We start from the raw sequence: 23,983 nt of genomic DNA on the forward strand, positions 1-23,983 counted from the left end.
ATAAAGTAAATGTCAAAATCATAAAATTTGACAATAAATATATTACTAAAAAATGTTAGAAATAAATTCATCGTAAAGATTTAGAGCAAAAGCTAATTATGTAGTAATGTCCGGCGATATTACTCCCTATTAAGAGCATCAAAAAAGATTTTCCACCGTTATTTAGCTATGCTTATATAACAACATACTATTATCATGAAGGATATACACAATTGTTAATTATAATGCAACACCCAATGTAACTACCCTCGTTGTTGTGACCATTTAAACAGTTGTTTTTGCCTTTTATGAGTTTTCTGAACACCATTTCTTGGAGCCCATCAACCATAGCTAACCCTTAAGTGATAAAAAAGTAATATTTATTGACTATGTAATATTGGAAAACCTAATTATCATACCCAACTCTGAAAGCGAAGTAAGTAGTCTCAGACAAACTAGTTGCAAACCATCCAAAGCTACTACCCCCGTTGTTGTAACCATTTAAGCAGTTGTTTTTGCCCTTTACTGAGTTGTGTATCATAATTCTTGATATGTTTAGCTAAAATAGAACCATATTTTATGGTTAGATTTAAAAAAAAATTGAATACTTACTGTTAGATAGTACAAAATTCAGAGTTTCATTTCGAAATTAGTAAATACTTTGTACTTTTTACTGATAACTTGATCGTCATTTGGTGTGGACTACTCAAAATATTTTTATATGTATTTCTATAAATGACATCAGTACCAACATCCTCCATTAATTTAATGATGGTTCCTTGGGAAGGGATAGGTTTACCCGTGTATTTTCTCCATAAACTTTTCGAACGTAGATGATTAGCAATGGATAAGGGTATATTACATGTAATAAGCATCTTTGTGAGATCAAAGTTAAAGTCTGACTTGATGTATTCATCGTTCACTTGATTTTATAGATGAATCTTTTTATGAGATGAGGATATTGAGTGGCTTGTAATTCTAGACAGGGGACTAAAGGCACATTTATATCGACAAATCCGACAAACCATCTGTTTCTCATCCGGTAAGTATTTTCCAAATTCCTAGGCCTCCATTTTCAGAAATCCAGACAGAAGGCGACGTTATTTTTTGCATTTTATTCAGTTCTCTATCGACTATCCCCATCTAATATTATTATATTAATATTGAATAATAAAGGCAGAAATGATAACGTTCATGATTGATAGAAGAAGATGTATATTATTTAATCAATGATGCCATAAGTATTTCTTCTCTTCTCCTCGCACGCTTTTCTATTCTTACCAAAATTATCACCCTTAGCCATAAGTAATTCTTCTTTTCTCCTCGCACGCTTTTCCATTCTTACCAAAATTATCACCCTTAGCAATAATATTACTCACACTTGAAGTTACTCCCTTGGAGGGTGGAACAAATAAATATGATAGGATACTTCTTATAAATAATAAGTGAATTTATAATGTGTTATTAATCATCATGAAGTTTGATCAAAATAGGGGCAATTTTTCTTCCTGGCAATTTTCCTCTATATCAATTTTCTCCCGAACCATCTTCTACGGGCAATTTTCCCCAAGGCAGTTTTCTGCCCACGTATTTTAATACCCACACATATAATGAGCTCAATAAATATTTACTACTTAGCTATTTCATTCATCCTATTAAGCTCTCTACTTAAAATGATTTATTCAAAATTTTCAAGAATATTCTTACCTGTTTAAGAAATTGTAATTGGTGAGTATACAATAAGAATGAACAGTAAGTTGTATTTTTCTCATAGAGAAATCATATTGTTAATTATTCAAGGATTATTATTATTTATATCTTCATTGTCACTATCAATCCTAGGTTCAAAAATGGTATCATCAATTTCTAATCAAATATTTGAAGAACTGTTGGAATCCGAATTCCTAGTGCACTTTATCTTTCTTAGTTATGAAATTGTATGCATAGTGTGGAAATCAAAAATATCGACAAGATCAATCTATCCTAATATAATGATATCAAAATGTAGTTGGATCGAATAATCTTAAGTAAATAAATTTGTAAATAACCACAACCTATGGATTCTAAAATAAATAATTGCAATTCTAACTTAACCCATTAGAGGCTATAATTATTTTTTAGGACGAGAGAGTAATGACGCTGATGATTTGTTGGGGAGTTATTAGTGTAAATACTTGTGGACTTAATGTGGAATTGAATATCGACATCGTTGTAACTCCGTCCTATATCCTTGCTAGATACGGTGTGGGACTTACGGGGCTTTTGACTAGACAAATTTAATATTTGACTATTTTTTTTTCTAAAAGTTTAAAATTTAATTTAGTATTTCAAAATTTTTTTCCTACAAAAATTCATGTAAAATTTTTATCCAAATATTTAATATTTGAAATTATTTTCCCAAAAAATTGATTTTTAAATTTTTTTCAAAAAATTCAACTTCTGTGAATAGCTATAAATTTTTGAAAAGATACACTCTTTATGTAATTAAAAATTATTCAACAATTTTAGAAACAAAAACCACAAAACCAACAAAATCACATGAAATATAACAGAATAAAACATCTACAGTAGAAAGTTAAAAGCGATATTAAATTAAAATTTCAAATAGGAATTATTCCATTTAAATCATTATCTTTTTTAGTCCTTAGCTTATTTAAAATATACTCAGCCTTGGTGATCATGGCGTCAATTTTAGCGTTTTACTGGTTGTTAGCATATCCGTACGTCAGTATTGCGCTTTGTCCGCTTCAGTGTACCAAAAAAACCAAAAAAAAACCTTACCCAACCATCCACCAATGCCGTATTTAAATATAGATGAATTATGTCATAATTAATTATTAAAATCTATTATACATATATGACTTATGAACAACTCTTAGTAGTACTGAGCCATTGTAATAAAATTACAAATTTGTAACACGTCAACCTAAAAGGAAGCTAAAATATTTTTTCTCAAAATTGAACAATGAATACATTTTCCAAAAAATTAAAGTTCATTTTAATGAACAAATGATTTTACTTAATCCTTTGGAGGCACCGCAAATTGTACTTAAGGTTGCTAAAATTCACTGCCACATTTATAGAATTAGAAAATTATTAAATTATATGTCTAAAACAATATTGGGACCAAATTAAGTCAAATAGATACAACGGATATTTTAAACTACAGTTAATACTCTCGGGTATCTCAATCCATCCCAGAAATTTGAATTCAAACCTTATAATTGACCGTAATATCTCCTTGAAATATTGCCTGTCATTTTATTGATATAAATGATTGAATCTTTGAATATATCATTTTATGTTTCCTGTATTTTTCATAAAAATAAATTGTTTTTTTAACTGGAAAGTTCATTGTAGCCAAGATTAATAGATATACTTTTAACATTGATTGCAGCCAGTAACGTTAAACATAATATCTAACTCAAATATCAACTCAATGTGAAGTACTTTAAAGGTATATGAAAAATGTTGTGTGTGTCTTTCTTTATTATTAATGCTTAAAAGGGGTAGTTATTATAATAGTTATGTACTTTTCAGAGTGAGCTGTTGCAGCAAATAGGAGTTTAAAAAGGTATTTATTATCAGAAATGTATCACGGAAGTTCGTGATTTGTTCTATCTGTCAGAAGGAAATTCAGAAGGACAACTTTAATGATCACAAAGTTAAGCTCCACAACAATCACCCCAGCTATAAGTATCATGTGAAAATTGATTATAAGAAGCAAAAAACATTGAACTTTGCTGTTAAGAAAACTTCATCTGGTACATTCTCATCCCCAGTCACTGCCTTCTCCTATCCAGATAACCCTGCTCTAGTTGAAGCCTCACTGCCTGAACCAAAATATGAACAGTCTATTTCTGCTGAAGAGAAAGTTGCTCCAGACACAGAAAATAATGGCGACTCATCATATTACCCCAGCGGGCGGATTTCTCCTGGAATAAAACTTCCTAATCTCAAAATAGGGCACATTTTCTCTGCAGTCAACAACAACAATATTCCCTTTGCAGAGAACTTTGAGACTACTGAGAATGACCAGGGAGGCGAGAAAAGCCAGACTGAGGAGACGAAGTTTGTGGACGCCGGCCAGGAGCACCCCGACGTCTTCATGAGCCAGATAGGTGACCCGATACTTATCGGGCGGGAGCCACATCGGAAGGACATCTAGACCAGAACCAGATTGGAGACTGAGCGGAAATCTGTGCCTAAAGTTGAGAGAGTTGATAATCCTTTACAGGCCAAGTTACAAACATACAGTCCTCAGGTAGATGACAAATACTCCAGAAACTTTCAATATGACTGGTTCCGTAAGTTTCCCTGGCTAGAATTTAACAAGATTGAAAAGTCAGCCAAATATTATTTCGCTTGTTCCAAATTTTTCCATTTACAGCCATGGGTAATTTGAGTTCAAAACATGGAAAAACAGTTCCTCATTGAAAGTTCATTTAAAATACAAAAAACACAAACTGTCGATGGAAAAGTGGATCAATTTCCTCACATCAAAGAGAAAGAATATCTCGGTAATCGGCCAGGTTCAGACTCAACATCCTGGAGAAGTGGTGAAGTGGAGAACTTATTTGAGACATCTTTTCCAAAATGTTGGGTTCCTCACAAAGCAAAGATTGGCTTTTAGGGGCGATTCTGAAACAAGACAACAGTTGGCGGAATCTAATGGAAACAATCGAGGAAACTTTTTGGAGCTTTTGTACCTGCGTTCACACGCCAATCAGATTCTCCAAGATAAACTGGAGGCCGAGGCCAAAGTTTTTGGTTTAGCGGGGGTAGGTTTTGCCAAGTGGACTTCACCTTACAATCAAAATGAGCTGATAGAGATTATAGTATCCAAAGTGACTGAGAATATAATTGAAGATGTCAAGACTTTTGCCAGCGATGATTATTACTGGTTCTCTGTGATTGTTGATGAGACATCTGATATGTCAAATACGGAGCAGTTTAGTCTGTCATTGGGATATCTTACGAGCGAAGGGATCAAGAAAGATATCTTTCTCAAGTTTGTAAAAGTAATCTAGACTGACGGCAAATATTTATTTGAAAAGCTTCACAAAGCTGTCAAGGATCTCGGCTTTAATCCCGCTCGTACTTTCTCCCTGGCCGCGGACGGTGCTTATAACATAAAGGGCATTAATCAGAGTTTCGCAGACAGGTGGAAGGAGGCAGCCTCCTGTGTGTCTACATCCACTGCTACGGCCATGTCCTCAACCTTGTAGTCAAGGATCTTCTCTCAGATATAATCCTATTGATTAATACGATGGGAACTGTGTGAATTTTATACAACTTCATTGAAGGGTCACCAAAGAGGTCATCAATCTACAAGTCGGTGAATATAACAAGTGAAGATGAGGTGCTTGCAAAGATGATTCTCCTGAAGAACCAGTCCACCACCCACTGGAGTCTCCGCTGCAATGCTGTACACGCTGTATCTTTAGAGATGGTCAGAATCATTAAGATCCTCATAATAATGAGAAAAGATAAAAATACATTGTCGAGTCAACAGCAACTTCTCTGCTCAGCAGCATCTTTAGTCACGAATTTTTTTTCGCCATTGAACTGTTGAAGACACTCCAAAGACAAACATCTAGATTGTTAGATAAACTTCCAGGCAGAAAGGTTGACCTAACAAAGGCCCGAAAACAGGTCAATCTAGTTATTATGACTCTTAAAGTCGTCTGAGCTGAAATCAGTAGCTGATTAGGAAGACTCAATTGATTTGGACCTCAAGGAGACGAAGATTCCAAGGAAAGTAAAGTGGAAAGGAACAACTAAATCCTCCTTCCGTGAAACACATTTCGAAGTTGCAATCAATAAGATAGTATCGGAGCTTGAGAGCAGCTTTGCCACCGATGATACAGACATCACAACGGATCTCACTGTAATCGTCAATGACAGTGAGGTGGAAACCTGTGTCTTGGAGTGGATCGCCAAGCACTACAGACTTTACCTCGAGCAGGTCCAGTCAGACCCTGCAATCTTCCAGTAATTCAAGGTTCATATTACAATGTTTTATTTTGCATCATATGTTTGAAATTTATGTTCCACTAGGCAGATATTTACACAGAAGGCATGGTTTCGCTACAAATTACTGAGAAGTTGATAAGCTCGGGACTGTTCCGCCTGATGCCGGAGCTATACAAGGGGATCGAGGTCCTGGCGTCAATGCCCATCAGCAGCTGTGAGGCGGAGCGGTCATTCTCCTTTTTATTCGAGATGAAAATCTCGACAATATTGCTAATATATTTGATGTGGGTATCTAATAACCAGTACTTTTCCATATCAAAATATGATTAAGATATTCCTGCCGGAAATATTCCCTGTACCATAGTTTACGAATCTAGATGCTATTGAGAGACCTCCAAAAATCAAACAAATTGAGAATGCTGAGGCCTCCATGATCGAAATGGTTATAGATGATATTTTTGGAGATATGTTTTTTCCTGTGAAATTCGAAAAAAGTGCGTTCCATATTTAATATTTTCAAGCATGTTAATATTTCAAAAGAACTAACACGAAGTAGATGCGCTGCACCTGCAATTATATATATATATATATTCCAGGCCCTGATTTTATCCCACATGGTCAAACTTAGAGAAGATAAAAAGATCATTTTTTTCTTCATTCTTGTATAAATATTCTGCAAATTCATTTCCACGCTGATTGCTCCAATCCAAGAGCCTTAAATTCCTGACTTCCTGAGCCATTTTGAAGTCTGGCCCCTGCTTTTCTATTAAGCAGTGATAGGGACATATAGGGACGTTTTTTTCAGAATTTATTCATAGTCCTGTTTTTGTGGAAAATAAACTTAAAATATCCATTGTCTTCTTAATCAATTTCAGATTTTGAAAAGCTGTTCCAGAATAGACCATTGTTAAATCGTCGGCGTAGCACAAGCTCTTCAGTTGGAACATTTTCAATTGAAACCTTAGATTAAGGACTCATTGTGCAAATTAGGGAGTAGCTCATCAATACATATAATAAAAAACAATGATGACACAGGATCACCTTGACGAACTCTCCTCTTAGTTTCAAAATATATGAGGGTATTTCTGTACTGAATTAAGGTTCTTGAATTTGATAAGATAACACCAACCATGCAAATCATGTAATCACCAAATCCTTTTCTGTAGAGGGTGTGTATTATATGCTGGTGTGATACAGCATCAAAAGCCTTAGTGAAATCGACGACCATAACGGAAGTGTTGGCGTCTGATTCTAAGAGAGTTTGCAGTGCAAAAGGAACGTACTCCATAATTGTTTTCTATAAAAAACCATATTTTGAATACAATAAATGATTGTTTTTAACACTTTTTTAATGAGATATGCAAGGATATATGAAAAAATTTTATAAATGGAATTTTGTATCATAAGAGGACAAAAATTCTTAAGATAGCTTGGATCTTTGCCCTTTTCCTAGAGGTATTACTCTTATATAAAACAGTAGTAAAATTGGAGCCAAATAAAATGTAAACTTTTTATAAAATTCAAACGTAAGCCCAGATTGGCCTGGTGCCTTGTTCATTTTAGAATCCTTGATTTCGTCATTGGATATATGAGTTTCGATTTGGTTGTTGTTCTCATAACCGATCACATTCTCCTTGTCCAATTCATATCTCAATTTCTCGCAAAAATCAGGATGGGATATTTTAGATCTTATGCACAGAGTAGAATTTTCAAAGTCAATACGTATGTAGTGTTTTCGAATAATAGCATTAAATTCCATTAAATACTAATACAAGATCACTGGATGTCACACCAGATTCCTTCTTTAAGGACAAATCATTGTTTGAGTTTCTTTTAATCTCTTATTTTAAACAATGCAAGCTTGAGTTGGATAAATAATCTATATGAGCTTGACACGATCAAGGAGATCAACTTTGCGATACATTTGATCTATTTTATAGTATTTTTCTTGAGGATATATTTCATACTCATTGAAATTTTCAATTTGATTAAGACATTTTCGTCTAATTTCGTTTTTTTTTGCTCTTTTTGATCTTCTTCATGCAAGCAAAAACGTCATCATCATTTGTAACATCAGATCTGGCAGTTTCAATTGGTGAAGTGATCCTATTATTAACCTCAGGATCGTCAGTTAAGGTAGGGTTGAGTTTTCAAGATGATTTATTTGTTGGTATTTTTGAATTAGATTGCAGACATACAATCAAGCCTCGGTGTTCTGATATCCTAATGTCTATTACTTTGTATAGCTCGAGTGCATCTTTTTGAAATCCCTTAAAAATAACAAGATCGATACTTGAAGATACAGGGCTCTTTTGAAAAAAAAAAAGAAGAAGAGAAAAAAAGTGATTCAAATTGACCCTGTTGTTACTTTAAGGTCTTATATTACAATATAAAGTAACTTGTTAGTTTTGTATTTTTCTTAAGTTGATGTAACTCAATATACTTAGAGACATCCATTCCTTCAAAAATACCTACTTGAGACAAATAATAAGTATTCCTCTGAGCCTGATAAAAAAAATAATTTATACTTTTTTTAAATTTTTTAATTAAGTATACATTATTTTGTATATACCTAAGGGTTTATATAAAAATAGTTGCATATTTCTGTTTCCATATTGTAATTTATCTTTATTCCATACACTTTTGGCAAAACAATTCTATAAACTTGATAAAGAGGCTTTTATTATGAAAGAATTTGAAGTTTTCTTTTCTGGGACCTTCTGAACAAATACTTTTAGAAAGACACATTTTCTTAAATCTCCTCCCAACACGTATCTATATCTCAATTAATTAGGTTTTGCCCTATGGCTTATGGTAGCTCATGTATAATATGTCGGATTTGAACTTATTTCTAAATATGTGTATCACTAGTGCAGCTGTGGTGAAGACTATTTTAACTTTAATCAAAACTGCGAGCGATCGATAACAGAGTAACAAAAATGATGTTGTTTTTTTCAGAAAATATTTTTTTAAATATATATTTAGATAGTGTTGTGTCAGCTCTTATTTAGGACTTACGTTTGCAGTCCGTCCAGTTCAGTCGTTGTCAAGTGCAGTTCAGTGCTCAATATCATTCCTAAAAACTTTACTCCTTAATTGTTAAGTGTTCTAGGAGCCTGGTTTTTGAATTGCCCCAGATGAATAGAAATGGAAAATACCTCTACAGGATGTCGGAAGTAGAAGTCATAATTTAAAGATGGATACGAAGTTCTTGTTAAGTTTGGAGAAAAATATAAAGGAGAATCCCACTAAGTCGATGAATCGCCTCACCAATGACTTCTATGGGGCTCCTAGCGCCGTCAGAAGGGCAATAAAGCACAAATTGGGGATGAGATTACTCCCTAGTGACTGCATGGGACAACTTGTCAGAGGAGTTTGTCATCAAATCTTGCATTACCTTGAAGCAGCGTGTAAAGGCTGGGATTGGCAATGAAAGTGGTGATATTAAGTGAAAAAAAGTTTACCAAAAACCTTGTTTACATGTTTTGTTAACATTATTTTTTGCCTAATATTGAAAATATAAAATTATTGATGTATTTCTAAATCCATTTCTCGAGTTCACGTTTTGCTGCACTATCTTGTATATTATCTACAAAGGTGTGTGACAGTCTGTAGCTTGATATTAAAAAATGTATCTCATGCCCGAAGAATTTTTACAGCACCCTCTATGTGAGTAGCATACAGCTGTAACTTATATTAAGTGATATTATCATTCAGGGAGTTTTATTATTTTCCTACAAGTTTTTGTCACTTTTTTTACAAACAAATATAAGTAAATAAGGCTCATGCCCATTAGGTCGACGCTATTGATTGAAACTTGCTACAGATTCAATTTACTCCATTCTTCCTGGGTTCTCATGTACATTTCTCTCCTCCCTCCCTATTGGTCAGATGGAGTTACACCAATTATGACGTATAAGTAGACATTCCTGTACTAATTATGTTCTTCTCTACATGCAATAATCTTCCATCAAGCCATGATTAATATTTCCAGTAACTTGGAATATGCTGTGATTTTTTTAAATTTAAATAGTTTTATAAGGTTGGCATGAAGGTTATTATCATATATTAAAAGTACTTTGACTCCCATTCAATCTTCTTGTGATGACGTCATCTCTCATCGCATTGAGAGCTTGCTGGGTATTGTAATATATTTGGAAAAGAGTGCCATATGGCAGTTAATTAAATGAAATTGAATAGTAAGGGCGTGTAGTTATTTCTATATTAATTGAACCTACATTCAAAACACATTAGCAAATCCATCTTGACAACCTCAGCTTGGTAGTAATTGAAAATGTGAGGAAGACCAAAATTAGTGGAACAATAAAAGACTCAGGCTGTAGTTGTTTATTAACTCAGGTGTACCTGATGTCTCGCTCCTGTCTTCTCCTCGCGCTTTTACAAAAAAAACCATCTCTTTGTATAGTACTTGTGTATGTGCCGTTAGTACGTAAAAATAAAAAGAAACAGAGAATTAACATGATCACCGTGATGATTTGACGTTCTATTAGATCAGCTACAAGTTGTCATGAGAGGAAATAAATAAACACATATCTCACTCTGTATTTAGCAAGGACATCTAGGCTAGAATTATTTTAATAATACTGATACTCCATTCTACTCTGAGTCCATCAGACACATATAAGTCCAGAGGTGCAAACCCTCCTTGTTACTATTTGTCTTTCATGACCACTCTCACTAGTTATTACTTTATTCTAAGATGTTCTGTCTGCAAGAATTAAAAAATAAGGACAACAACTTTGGAAAATAAAAATTCTGTTCAGATTACCAAATAGAAAAAGAACACTTTCGCTTTCTAAGACAAGTTTGATTGATCTCTAATCTTAGATGACAATGATATTTTAATGGAAATGGGTCCCGGCTTTTTTTAGCTGCCACCTGAATAAATGTTTTTTTTCAATTTTTTTTAAAAACTGTTCTCATTATTCCTTCATTCTCAGGGAGAAAACGTATACACATAAAATGTAACCTATAGATTGATTAAAGGCGTTGTTGTTGCATCATTTTATGTCAGCTATTGTTGGGGGCAGTAAGTCAATCAAATTAATTATCATAAGGAAAGAAAACATGAAGTGATCCTACAATACTTTATACTTTTATAATAATAGAATAATTTATTGTATGACGTATATATGAGTTATGTCTAAGGATTCTCACGGGGGCACACAATTGTTTCTGAGTATTTTCGGCTTCAAGAGTAAGAGCTTATAACTGATAAAATTCATGGGATCTATGTTTTTTAGGATGCTGACTAAGTAAATCGAATAAAAATTATGGAATGTCAAATTCTTAGGGTGATTTAGGAGATGATATTGGAGTTATTTGAATATTTTAGCATGAGCCAAATGTCTCTCCATCAATTTTTTTTTGTCTTATATCAAAATTTGAACTCTAAACTTTCTCTGTGCAAAAACTTGAAAGTCTAGACGTATCTAGATGTGTTCTTTTCCCCGAATAACGAAGGCAAGGTTTTTCGGGGCGTGTATTTAAACTATACTAACTTATTAAAAAAAATAAAATAAAAAAATTGTGTTTTTTTTTTCTTGAATTTAGAATCCAAATTCGAAAATTGCATGAAAAGTTGCCCACAGAAAGCTTTTTCCAGGCAAAAATATTAATAAAAAAAAAGATTTCTGGGTTTAGTACCATGCTTGGCACAAAGTACGATAATTAATCTGAGCGTGCGGCATATTTACCAGGATTAGCGCCGTGAGACACTGGCTAGGGTCAAAACGCCATTATGGACATTTTTCACAAAAAAAGCTAACAAGTTCAGGTTTTCCTAGAAAGTGAAGGGTATATTTATTATTCAATTATTAATTTGTCATTATTATCACAATTCTACTTTAAGCTCATCATTTTTCTTGTTACAGCCTTTACCATGAATCTTTTTGAATACTATTAAATTAATTAATATTTATTAATTATTTATCAACAAGATCCCTACCTCCAAAGACATTTTAAATTTCTCCTCCTAGGAGTAAAAGCAGGAGGGGAGGGGGATTCACTTTTGATTGAGAGCCCCTGATTTAAACGTCCTAGGAAGAGATTAGTTAATATTAGTTTATCTTTAGTTAACACGAAACTCATAAAACTTTGATAAAAAAGTATATGTATTTTCTATTTAATAAAAAAACTTTATTTGTGACATTTTCAGAATATAAATCTTAATATAAAACTTTTAAATATACTTTTTATTTTTTTATTTTACAAAAAACTTTCTGATTTAATTAATTGTTCTTTAATAGGAACTATATATACGTATAGATAAATATATATGAAAAAATAAAATAAAGTTTTAGAAAAATCTATGTTTGCGCTTTTATTTGATTAGAAGGATAGTTAGTTCGTTAAATGGATACAATACAAGTTTGTTCAGAGAAGTACAACTATTATTACAGTTAGTTCTTCCAGCTTCCCAGCAGAAAAATATGCTGTCGGGACAAAATCTTGAAAGGAGATATGTAATTTTTAATATTTGGTCCTTTATATCTTCGCCAATATTGAAGCTGAAATATTAAAATTTTGCTAGCATTATAATTATAAGCATAATCTAGGTAATAGATTGTCAGTTTTTTAATTATTTTTTATGTTGTAAATACCACATTTATATAATGCATCTGCTAAATAGTACAAAACCTTAAATTCAGCTCTAAAATATATAATAAAGTTTAACAGTTGAAGGAAATATAACTATTTGATTCAAGTAATAGGTGATAGAGGTTACTAATATGTTTTTTTTTATTCTATTAGGAATTAATTATTAATCAATAATTGCTGAGAATTATACGCAGCTTAAGAAATAGGTAATTCTAATTCAAACAATCAACGATCCAAACACTGATTAAGCGGAAAAAAGAAGAAGAAACTTCAACATCTGACTACAAAAGATACTTTATAAGCGAAGTAACCCCCCCGTGTCCTGCCCAAAGTATCCTTTCACTACTTTGAGGATTTTTACTTCTTTAATCATAAGATATGTTGTCATTTAGAGTTATCATGTTTTATTGTATTATCTCAGATGTGATTTTTACGCTAAAATATAACTTTTCAAAATTTCTACAAATTTCTTCATATACTCGAAAGTTTATTTTCTTGAAAAATTGAAAGATCAGCTCTCCGATTCTGTAAATCCAGTAAGAAAAATTATACAAAGCTTATGATTGTACTTCTATTTTGTATACACTTTACACTTGAAATATAAATACTTACTAATTCAATAATTAATGAAGGTTAATTTATTGAAATTCATATTCATAAATCGATTTGTTAAAGCATAAACAAGCTTATATACGAGTCGAGAAAATAACATTTGAACGTGATCGACAAATTTCCATTCCAAAAGGCCGAAATGGAACTAGAGGAGTTAAAGGAAACATCCCAGGTGTTGTGTATAATTACCTATGAGTAAAACACTAATTAATATCACAGACTTGTTGTCATTTTCTATTTATTAATTATACGTCTATTTAAAAGAGAGGCACACACGCTACTAAAATATAGAGTTCTTTTTAAGATATAAAATACTGTCATAGATAAAAATTGTAAAGTAAGCCTACTTAATACTATAAATAAAATACATATCACCAGGCAAATCCCCTCAAGTCCATAAGTGCCTATGCAATAGTTCTCGGCGTTTCACTCTAGACTGTCCTGAGAGCTATCAAAAAAGTGCGTGTAAAGAACTTTGTGAGGGTGGAGAGGCCCCTTTTGACACCAGCAATGAAAAAACCCCATCTCCTCCGTTGGAAGACTCTTTTGAACTCTTTTTTGACCCTTTTGGCCCCCCTACAGCCATGATGCCATCCCCCTCGACTCCACCTTTTGGAGGCATGTCCAGGGGAAGGCCTAGAGTGTCCTTCATTGCAACATAGAGGCCCTCACAGCCACTATCAGCCAGCACTGGCACGCCATTCTAGAGGACTACATCCACAGCGGGTGCGAGGCCAGTTTAATTGAATAACAATTAACTATAATCATAATTATGATTGATATATTTATATATTTTTTTTGGTATAGGTACATCCCTTGAGTCTATACTGGATAAAATTTTATATATTTTATAAATATATGTACACCTGAAATGTGTTGCAAGTCAAAGAACAAATCCATCAAAATCAAGTAACAAAAGTAAGGACAGATTTTGATGCATTACTTAAATAAACGAATATCAGAATCTTTAATATTTTTATATACATACTATAAATCAATCAAGGGTGACATTTGATTACAGGTACTCCTAATAAGTTATATTAAACAACTATTACTCAATACTTTGATGTTCTCTCTTCAATAATGAAATAACATTTATAAGACCTTAATAAATAAAACAATAAAATAATAATATGACGTACAGAGCAAGGTAGTATTTTAGCTCGTCGCTCAACCTCATTTCACCTAAAGTCACATTCATTTAAAAAAAAGAGTACTTCTCATTTTTTTTCCTTTTTTAATAAAAGTGCCTGCGAGATTTTTAAATAGTATTTTTATTCAATTGTTTACAGATATTCTTTTTTATTAATTCAAAACGCACGCATAAATAAATCTTATTTCCTTATCAAGTATCTACACTAAAAAATGACATACTTTCAACTAGTGATGAGACAATTAATCAGAATTAGAAATCGGTTCTATTTATTGGAATTGGCATCGGGAAAGTAATGTTTAATTTGGTATCCCGATTCTTATTTATAACTGGTATTTAACTATTTATTACTTTTCTAAGTTGTGAAACAAAAAATTGCCAGCCCAAATAAAGGAATGTTGGCTTTTTACTGGAAAATTTAATTTAATATTTCAAATTTTTTCTAAGAAATTTTATTTTTTGTTTTTTGTGAACAGCTGTGGATTTTGAGAATTTTTCTTTAAAATATTTAATTTTCTGCAAATAGCTGTGGATTTTTGAATTCTTTTTCCAAAATAATTAATTTTTGTGAATAATTGTGGATTTTTGAAAAGTTTTAAGTATCAAATTATATAAATTTAAATTTTTTATTTCAAAAGTTTTAATATTTGAAGTTTAATACCAAAAAGTTTCATTTTTAATATTAAAAACCAAGCTTTTGACTATTATTTAAACTATTAATGAATGGTATTGGGATATTTTACTAGAATTGCGTCGGGAACAGATTTTTTTTTTGAAATCTTCCCATAAGATATTTCAGAATACAGAGGACTGAGATCAGTTTTGGATTTTGCACTCAAAGATTTTTTTTTTTTTTTGGTTTGAATACATCTGTGTGAGCATTTATTGATTAGATGTAAGTAACAACTTATTTTTAGTTAATTTATGAACCCTTCCTGCCTCTAAAATATTTATTACTTCTTATAATTAGTCAAATAATTCACTTAATTATATTTAATTCGAAACATTTTCACTCAAGCTAACATTGCATATTGATTAAATATTCTACATATACGAAAATTAAAACTTACACCAGAAAAATTTATCAAAGTTGAACTTTTTATTGAAGTTGTAATATAAGGTTTATTCTTCAGTTTTAGCTATAATATAGAGCAATTGAAAAAAATATTAGCTTCTATGTATGACCCTTTATTTTTCTGGATTTTTATATGATTAGACACATTTTCTCGGAACTGTATTCAAGACAATTTAATAAATAATTCTGTGCTCAAATATAAATTCCTTTTTTGGCTTGAATTCATTTGTAAGAATGCATATATTGGATTATTGTCTTCCATTCATTTTTGCAAATTCCACCCCACCCTAATTGTTCACCCGTGTAATCAAATACTTTGAATATAAAACATATTTAAATTGGAGTTAATCTTCCTGCCTTTAAAATATTAATTTGGTGGTCGAAAATCCAGTTACATAGTGTAATTTAAAAGTTCACCCTTTATTTTAAGTTTATTTCATATATTTTCTTGAAATTTTTTAAAATATTATATCCTTACATTTATCATAAAAAAGAAAAGAAAGTCATTACCTATGATATGAACTGTCACTTTTTTAATGATATTTTGTGCATTATAATAAACGTTCATTATCTCATAAGGCCCCTTGCGAATTTATTAGACACACCATTATTTACACTAATAATGTAAAGTTCTCATAATGCATGCTATACACACATACAATTATACATCTCCCAACCTTTACTCCGAATATGAACAACCACAACAAAACCCGGAAAAAACAGATCCTAGTTGTTAGCCAATCCTCCAAATGAGGCATACGAGTGATTGACTTTTACTAATTTGCAAGGATGAACCCTTTTTTTACGTACCCAGGCAAGTACAGTTGTTTCTGAGTTCCAAATACCTAATGGGTTCTCATGGATCTGGAAAATTGGTTTTAGGCACCAGACGGTGTAAATAAAAGAGGGAAAGGGTGGGGTAGATTATGGATCCAGTTCTGCTACTAAGGATGTTGGGCCCCTATAATATGAGAGCTATTTTATTTCTTAAGCCAGATTTTACTCAACTTTTCTATGCTAAGGCCACCCTTCACTAATACATTTTTAACTGAGATCCCTTTTATACGAAACATGTACACTCAAAAAAATCCTCAATTCGCCATCTTCCTGCACCCCTTATCTTCCCCTCCCACTCCCAGTTGAAAAATCATTGTCTTCAGTAACCTTAATTTTCGGAGCCCCTTCTGGAACTTGGTGCATTCTGCACTTTGTGTACAAGGTAGCTGCTGCCCTGTTTGTATCTAATATTATTTCCTGGGCCGAATTTCATAGTGACGCCCCTTGTTTTAAGTGACTGTTACCAAACTAGCCTGTATAAAAAAGAACCGATACTGAAGAAGGGAACCAAGACCGATAAAGCTGAACCGAGAACATAAAAATGAAAGAACCGAAACAGGGACCGATAGAACTGCTGAATCTGAACGGGGCACAATCTTGCTAATTTGTAATCAAAGCAACAGAGAGTGACATCGTTTTGCGGCAAAATAATACAACTCTTTCAATAATGATATTAGTTTAACTAAAATATAATTGTATACTACTCAAGGCTGTAAAAATTATTCTCGGTAGGCACCATTTTTTTAAACAACAAGCTACAAACTGTCACATCACCTGGGGGATAATATACTTTATTAGTTTGTTTGTTCTCTATTGTTGAATGTTATTCTTTTGTAAACGTTAGTAAGAGTGAATTTCAGTTCTATCCCAGAAAATCCACATGGTAACTCTGACAATTTAAAGAATGGGGAGGAGCTTAGCTGTCATGACTTTTTATTACATCAGCTTCAAACAACTGTGACGAGAATAGATATAAATAACTGACATAGGCAGCAATAACTAAGATGTCGATCCCCAATTGCACTCTAAATGCAACCACAACAAACTCTCAAGGTTACTCTCTGTTCAATTAGTTCTTTAATATAACTGAATGTAGTGGAGAAGGAACTTATTTTCTATGGAGTTTCATTATCATGACAATAGCTTATGAAAAGAAAATTAACACTTCAGTTTGCCAACTCCAAACAAAATCGGACGAGTTAAAAAATACAGCCAATTTTCATCACTACTTAATTTAAAAAAAAATCTTTATAACTTTTTATTAGAAAGTATAACGATAAATGTTATTTAAAAAAACTTTCAGCAATCAATCTTGGCAAGAATGATTCGATATAGCATCCTCCAGCCTCTATTACAGACTCCACACGAGGTTGGAACTTGGTGCTGGTTGCCACAGTATAATTGGTGTAACTGTTGGCCTATTACTTCCTGATACTGGCCTTGAGCTCCTGCCTATTTCTGTGTAATGTCTTCCCAAACTTTGTTCTCTAAGACGCTACACGCACTGAAGTCGAGAGGATTGAGATCAGGACTGGAAAAGGGCCAGAAGGTCTTTTCCCAGAAGTCAGCAAAGTGCACCTTGTCGAAGTTCTGTGTCTTCAAGGCCGTATGGTCGTATTTTCCTTCTAAGTCCTTATAGTAGCACTCAGTCCTAATTTTCTTATTGGGCTTAAAAAAGAAAGGATCAATTTTCTTCTCATAAGAGGGCACGACTTCCTAGCACATCTTTTGGCCGGATGTTTTGTCCTAAACGTAACCTGAATTTTTTTGCAACTCTCAAGCCTTAAAGTCTGCATCCTGTCTGTGAAGAGATGTCTCCCTTATGATGGCGATCTTGTCCACATTGAGCTCGTCAGCCAAGCAGGACATTGATGCTGTGGGATCTTTCTTTATTTGGGATCCAGGGACTTGAGAAATATTTCATCTCGCTTCAAACAATTTCCTCCCATTCCTGCCATCCTTTCACATTCTCCTTGGCCACGCTGATGTTCTGGACTGTATTCACGGTCACACCGACAATATCTGAATTTTTTTGGTTGGATCTGCATCGAGAAGATCCGAAACCCTTTCGGTTTTTTGATACAGTTAATCTCTTAAAAAAACTTAAAACTTTCTCAATAAAAAGTTTTTTGTTTTACATCGTTATGGGGAAAAAATGAAGACGAGAAAATATTTTTGAATGTAATTTAAATAATTTATTCCAACTTTATTAAAAAGAACTTTGACTAACTGTAAAATATGCATACCTTAAATATAAAAGTTTTAGCTCTTAAATCAATAAAAAAGTTAGAGTAAATTTGATTCTACACTTTTTTCAGTCTCTCTACAATAAATGGATTTTTACCGTGTCGTTTTATAAATCCTAAATGGTGCCATACATCTTCATTTTTTGAGATAATTTTAATATTATGGAGTGTAACTTTAGTTAGAAATACCAAATCATGATTTATAGAGAAAAGAGAGGATACAAAGGCTATTTTTATTAATCAAAGGCACAATTTGGAATGAACTCTCCGAGTTAAAGGAAATGTTAAAATGGCTTAAATATGTTTGATAAGCCAATATAACCTTAGATCCATTAGAGTGAAAGTTTGTGCAGTATAGATAGCATTCATGGGCTGATTGTTAATTAAGCTGCTGATAATCAAGCTCAAAGAATTAGTAAATTCTTCCAAATTGAGTTTATTGGAAACGTTTTTACGTTATGGAAAGAAAAAAATGATTCTTTTCAGAAGAAAATTGATGATATTAAATCATTTCTAGACCTATACTGCTTCTCTTTTGATAATTATACTATTAATTAATCACATGCCAATCTTCTTTTCTTTGTATCCGGATCCAAATATAATGCTTCGTCTAACATGAAGTTTTTAATGTTTCATGTTTCCATATTAACATTACATGTCTTAGCTATCAATTTCACATCGGCAGTATGAATTTGCAATTGAAAAATAATATAGAAAATATCATTTAAGAAAAAAGCAAACTGCACCATATTCTCAGGATAATAACTAATGAAACGATAAAGTAGAATACTTCAAAATATATTTATAGTTTCAAGTCTAAAAAAGAAGGCTCAAATTAAATATAGTCTACATAATAAAAAATAAACCATTATACATTTATGTTAAATATACAAAATTAAACAATTAGAATCATATAACTAATAATAACAATAAGTTATAAATACAGAATAGTGAAATAACAGATTGATCCAAATAATATTTTTTTGTTTTGACATCGGAATTCAGTTAAATATGTCATAACTTTAGGTTGCAAAATACAAGCCAGACGTGGAGTAAAATCAAAAAAGATTTTTCCCTATTATGGAAATTGCTATATACAATTGTGCACAGGATAAGTTTATCTAAACCGCTTGTATAACAACATCCTATTATCATGAAGGATACACACAATTGCTAATTATAATGCTACACCCAATGCAACTACCCCCGTTGTTGTGACCATTTAAGCAGTTGTTTTTGCTTTTTATGTGTTTTCTGAACACCCTTGGTTTACCCGTGTATTTCTCCATAAATTTTTTGAACGTAGAATGATTAGCAATGGATAAGGGTATATTACATGCAATAAACATCTTTGTGAGATCAGAGTTAAAGTCTGACTTGATGCATTCATCATTAACTTGATTTTTTTAGATGAATATCCATGCTCTTGATATGAGATAAGGATAATGAGTGGCGTGGAATTCTAGACAGGGGACTAAAGGCACATTTATATCAAAAAATCCGACAAGCCATCTGTTTCTCGTCCGGTAAGTATTTTTCAAATTCGTGGGCCTCCATTTCCAGAAATCCAAAGAGAAGGCGACGTTATTTTAGGCATTTTATTCAGTTGTCTATCCACTATCAACATTTAATATAATATTACTATTGAATAATAAAGGGGGGGAATTGATAACGTTCTTATTATTTTAATAAATGATACCATAAGTATTTCTTCCCTTCTCCTCGAACACTTTTGTATCCTTACCAAAATTATCACCTTGGATATATGTCATTACACCTGCTGTAGACTTGATCAGTTATAACTATAAATTTGTTAATATCTATTACAAATAAACTTAGAATTCGACTTGCATCATGCGGCCCGTTCCTGCATAAGAGATTTTTTGTCAATATTTATCTTGGCACCCATACATACAACTCGTGTTCTTTTAAGTCGTTAATTATTCAGTTAAGAACAGGAGACAAGTACTGATAGGGCAGCTCTTTAAGGCCGTTGGTCCTTCGGACTATCAGTAATGTAACTGATTAAAAACAGAGAAATAAAGTTGAGTGACTTTATCAACGACCGAACTTTATAAGTTTTAGGACTGATATACAGAACAGAACTGCACTGGACTGTGACTGAAATGAATAATAAGAACCGACACAATAATCCATACAACCTCAAACCCAATTCCTTGAGCAGTCATGAAATTGCAGTCCTCGAAACTTCAAAATTTCTTCACATTCTTCTCATGGTCATCGTTGGATGCCCTTGGATAACTTCTTTATATCTGTGTGAGGTTACAAGTTTCTCTCGAATCGTTGACAACCTCTTCATGCTTCTTTCAATCTTTCATGCGTTTTGTTATGAACTGGATATTTACTTTTACGATGTTAGCAATGTACACAGGATTACGGAGCCGTCAGAAAGTCCTGGAACATAATTAACGTTTATTTTTTAGTATGTAGATTATATTTAATTTGAGCCTTCGTTTTTAGACTTGAAACTTCAAATATATTTCAAAAATACTCTACTTTATCGTTTCATTAGTTATTATCCTGAAAATATGGTTCATAATCAATTACAATTTCATGGAGTGTGAAGTTTTTAAATCTACTGTAACGGATAAAAAACGTCCAAGTCAATTATACGTAGTATATATGTATTATTAAACATTTTGCTAATAAATACTTTTGTTATACATATATCTAACATTATCCACGACTGATGTTGCTAGTCTGTATCGGCACTACATTTTGCTTAAGTAATACAACTCCATGAATGATACTGTCATAAAATATAGGTGTCTCAAATAGAAAATTATTTTGATCATGCTGATTTTTTTTAAAACAACATGTTTAAAAAAATTCGCTACAGAGTGTCACCCCACCTTGCAGTTTGTTTGATCATGTCCTATTCGAATGTGTGATATATAGTGTCTTAAAACGTGTGTTTTTTTTTAGCTGGACCGTTATTTTGGAATTGGTAATTTGAAGAATGCATTGTCTTTGCTTTAGCTGTTGTTATTATTATTAAACTCAAAAGTAATGAACTTAATTTCCTACTACATTCTTTTAAATGAAAAACTTGTTTCAACATTCACTTGTACTCATAAAATAAATTGGAGAACTCAGAGTAGAATTGAAGATCAGTATAGGAGTAATTCTTCTCAATGCCCTTGTTTATTTCCTTTTCCGCCACCTCCCTTATCACAGCTGATTGTAGCTGTTATTTTTTTTTTCAAATTGTCAAGCTATCATGTTAATTTTCGTTTGTTTTTTAAAATGCCCAAAATACACAAGATTTTGAAATTCTGTATTGCTAACTATTTCTAGAAATTTCTAGAAATAGGTTAATGCTTAATGTGAATTTTAAAAAAGTGACAATAAATTTGTACTACACTGTATATTTATTTTTATCATTTTATGTAAGTATATACCTACAAACATGTTTGTATTTATATGCAAATTTTACTTAAGGTAGGTACTTAAAGAGTATTCCTCTAAAGTTATTTCAAAATTGCTTTATTTTGTATACATACTTGAACATATTATGTATACCGATGATTCAGTCCTTATTTTCGGATTACATTTTTGATTCTATATAGTAGATAGACACTAAAAGATGAATATGATAAAAGTAGCTATTATAAAATGTTATTAAACATAATGTCTATACGAGAAAATTGGGGTTCTGTCAGCTACATTAGGGTTTTATAAGATTAAAATACCTTTTTGACGCATGAAATTAATTTATTCATATGATAAAAATGTGAGTTTTAGTGATTTAAAAAAAAAATAATTAGCATTTTATTTTTCTAAAACATGGACTACTTAACATGTATATATAATATTCAGTTTCAAATTCACAAAACCTCTCTATTCTAACCAATACTTTTTTAATAAATTTGATTTAATTTTTTTTTTTAAATAAATTTTTGTGAATTACTATCGATTTTGAAAAAAAAAAATTCAAAAATTAACTTTTAGGGAATAGCTTTGGATTTTAGAATTTTTTTCGAAACAATTGTGATTTTTTGTGGAGGAATTTGGATTTCAGAAATTTTTGTAGAAAAAATTTAATATTTGACTTTTTTTCCCGAAAATTTTACTTTTCTGATTTAAAAAAAAAAAAAATCCAAAAAATCTAGCCCCACCACCAAAAATATAATCCTGCGTACGCACCTCAAACATAAGATTTGAACCATATCAGTTGATTAATTATTTGTGTAAGCTTTAAAAACATTTAAGAAGAAAACATGATCTGGAAACAACATTTTACATCCAATATATGAAACATATTGAACGAGAAGTTGAGGTTGCGTAATATTATAAATTATTATTGTCCTTCCCTCTCATAATACCTTTATATTCATTAATAAAAACTTATTCTACATTTTATCCAAATAAAAATGAAGAAATACATTAAAAATGACATCAACAAGGCGAAACGACAAATAAAGGATGGACAAATAATTTTTTTACAGTTAATATAGATTATTTTAATCTCCATCACTTGTCATTTCTATCAGACGTAACAGTTTGGTTCTAGGAGAGGTCCGCAAGTGATTAAGATTTTTTCGTTATGCTTTTATTGAATCAATCTTGAAATTTTGTATAGACCTTTCTTTTTATAAAAGTCCAAAATTATCTTTATTACTTACTTGCACGAATATGCTATCTTAAAAATAGCCAATGAATAATTATAAAGATTTTATTAATATTCAGTTTGTTTATGTTAAAATTTTAAACTAAACTAATTAAATTTCTACTGTAAAACCTACTTATAAACAAAATTTTATATTGTTTTCCGTCCATTTGATGCAAATATAATCAAATCTGCACTCCTTTTGACACTCTTGAAAATGCAACATGTGAAAATACGGATTTTGGTAAATATATATCAATTTTTTCAAATGTTTACCCCTGTGATTTATTTATTGTCATTGCATTGGTAACTTAATTGGGAACTGTTTTCTTACAAGTGAAATGGAAACTCATTGCCACCAGTAGTAAAGGTAAATTTTGTAATAAATATAATTACATAGTATGCGAAATATTCCTTCTTCAACAGTAATCAAGATAATACTTAGACTAACTCACTAATTTTCTTCTTCTTTCCTTCCTTTTTTTAAGTCCTATTTACTATACGTTCTCCCTTTTCTGCTTGTACAATAATTTGTTTCTTTTTGTACATTTTTGAATCGACAAACCATACCTAAAACAAAGCTTTTCGACACGGAGAATCAATCTTCGAATTTCGATTGGTGGAGGGTAGAATAGTTGTAGTTGAAACTCAAACAGGGTTTTTTACTTTAAAAAGCTGTTATGGGGTTTTTTTAGTTATTGAGGAGGGCACATCTAAGTATATAGTGCCTAGGCTCATGAAAAATGTTGAGTAACGCCCAAGATTTACTGTGGATTTATAGGTAGTGTTGTTTCACTCCTTATTTATTCGGTCCAGTCCAGTCTTAGGGCCGGTCCTTCGGGTTGTCAGTACTA

This window comes from Lepeophtheirus salmonis, chromosome 13 (assembly GCF_016086655.4).
Source record: "Lepeophtheirus salmonis chromosome 13, UVic_Lsal_1.4, whole genome shotgun sequence".
In the NCBI taxonomy this organism is placed as follows: Eukaryota; Metazoa; Arthropoda; class Copepoda; order Siphonostomatoida; family Caligidae; genus Lepeophtheirus; species Lepeophtheirus salmonis.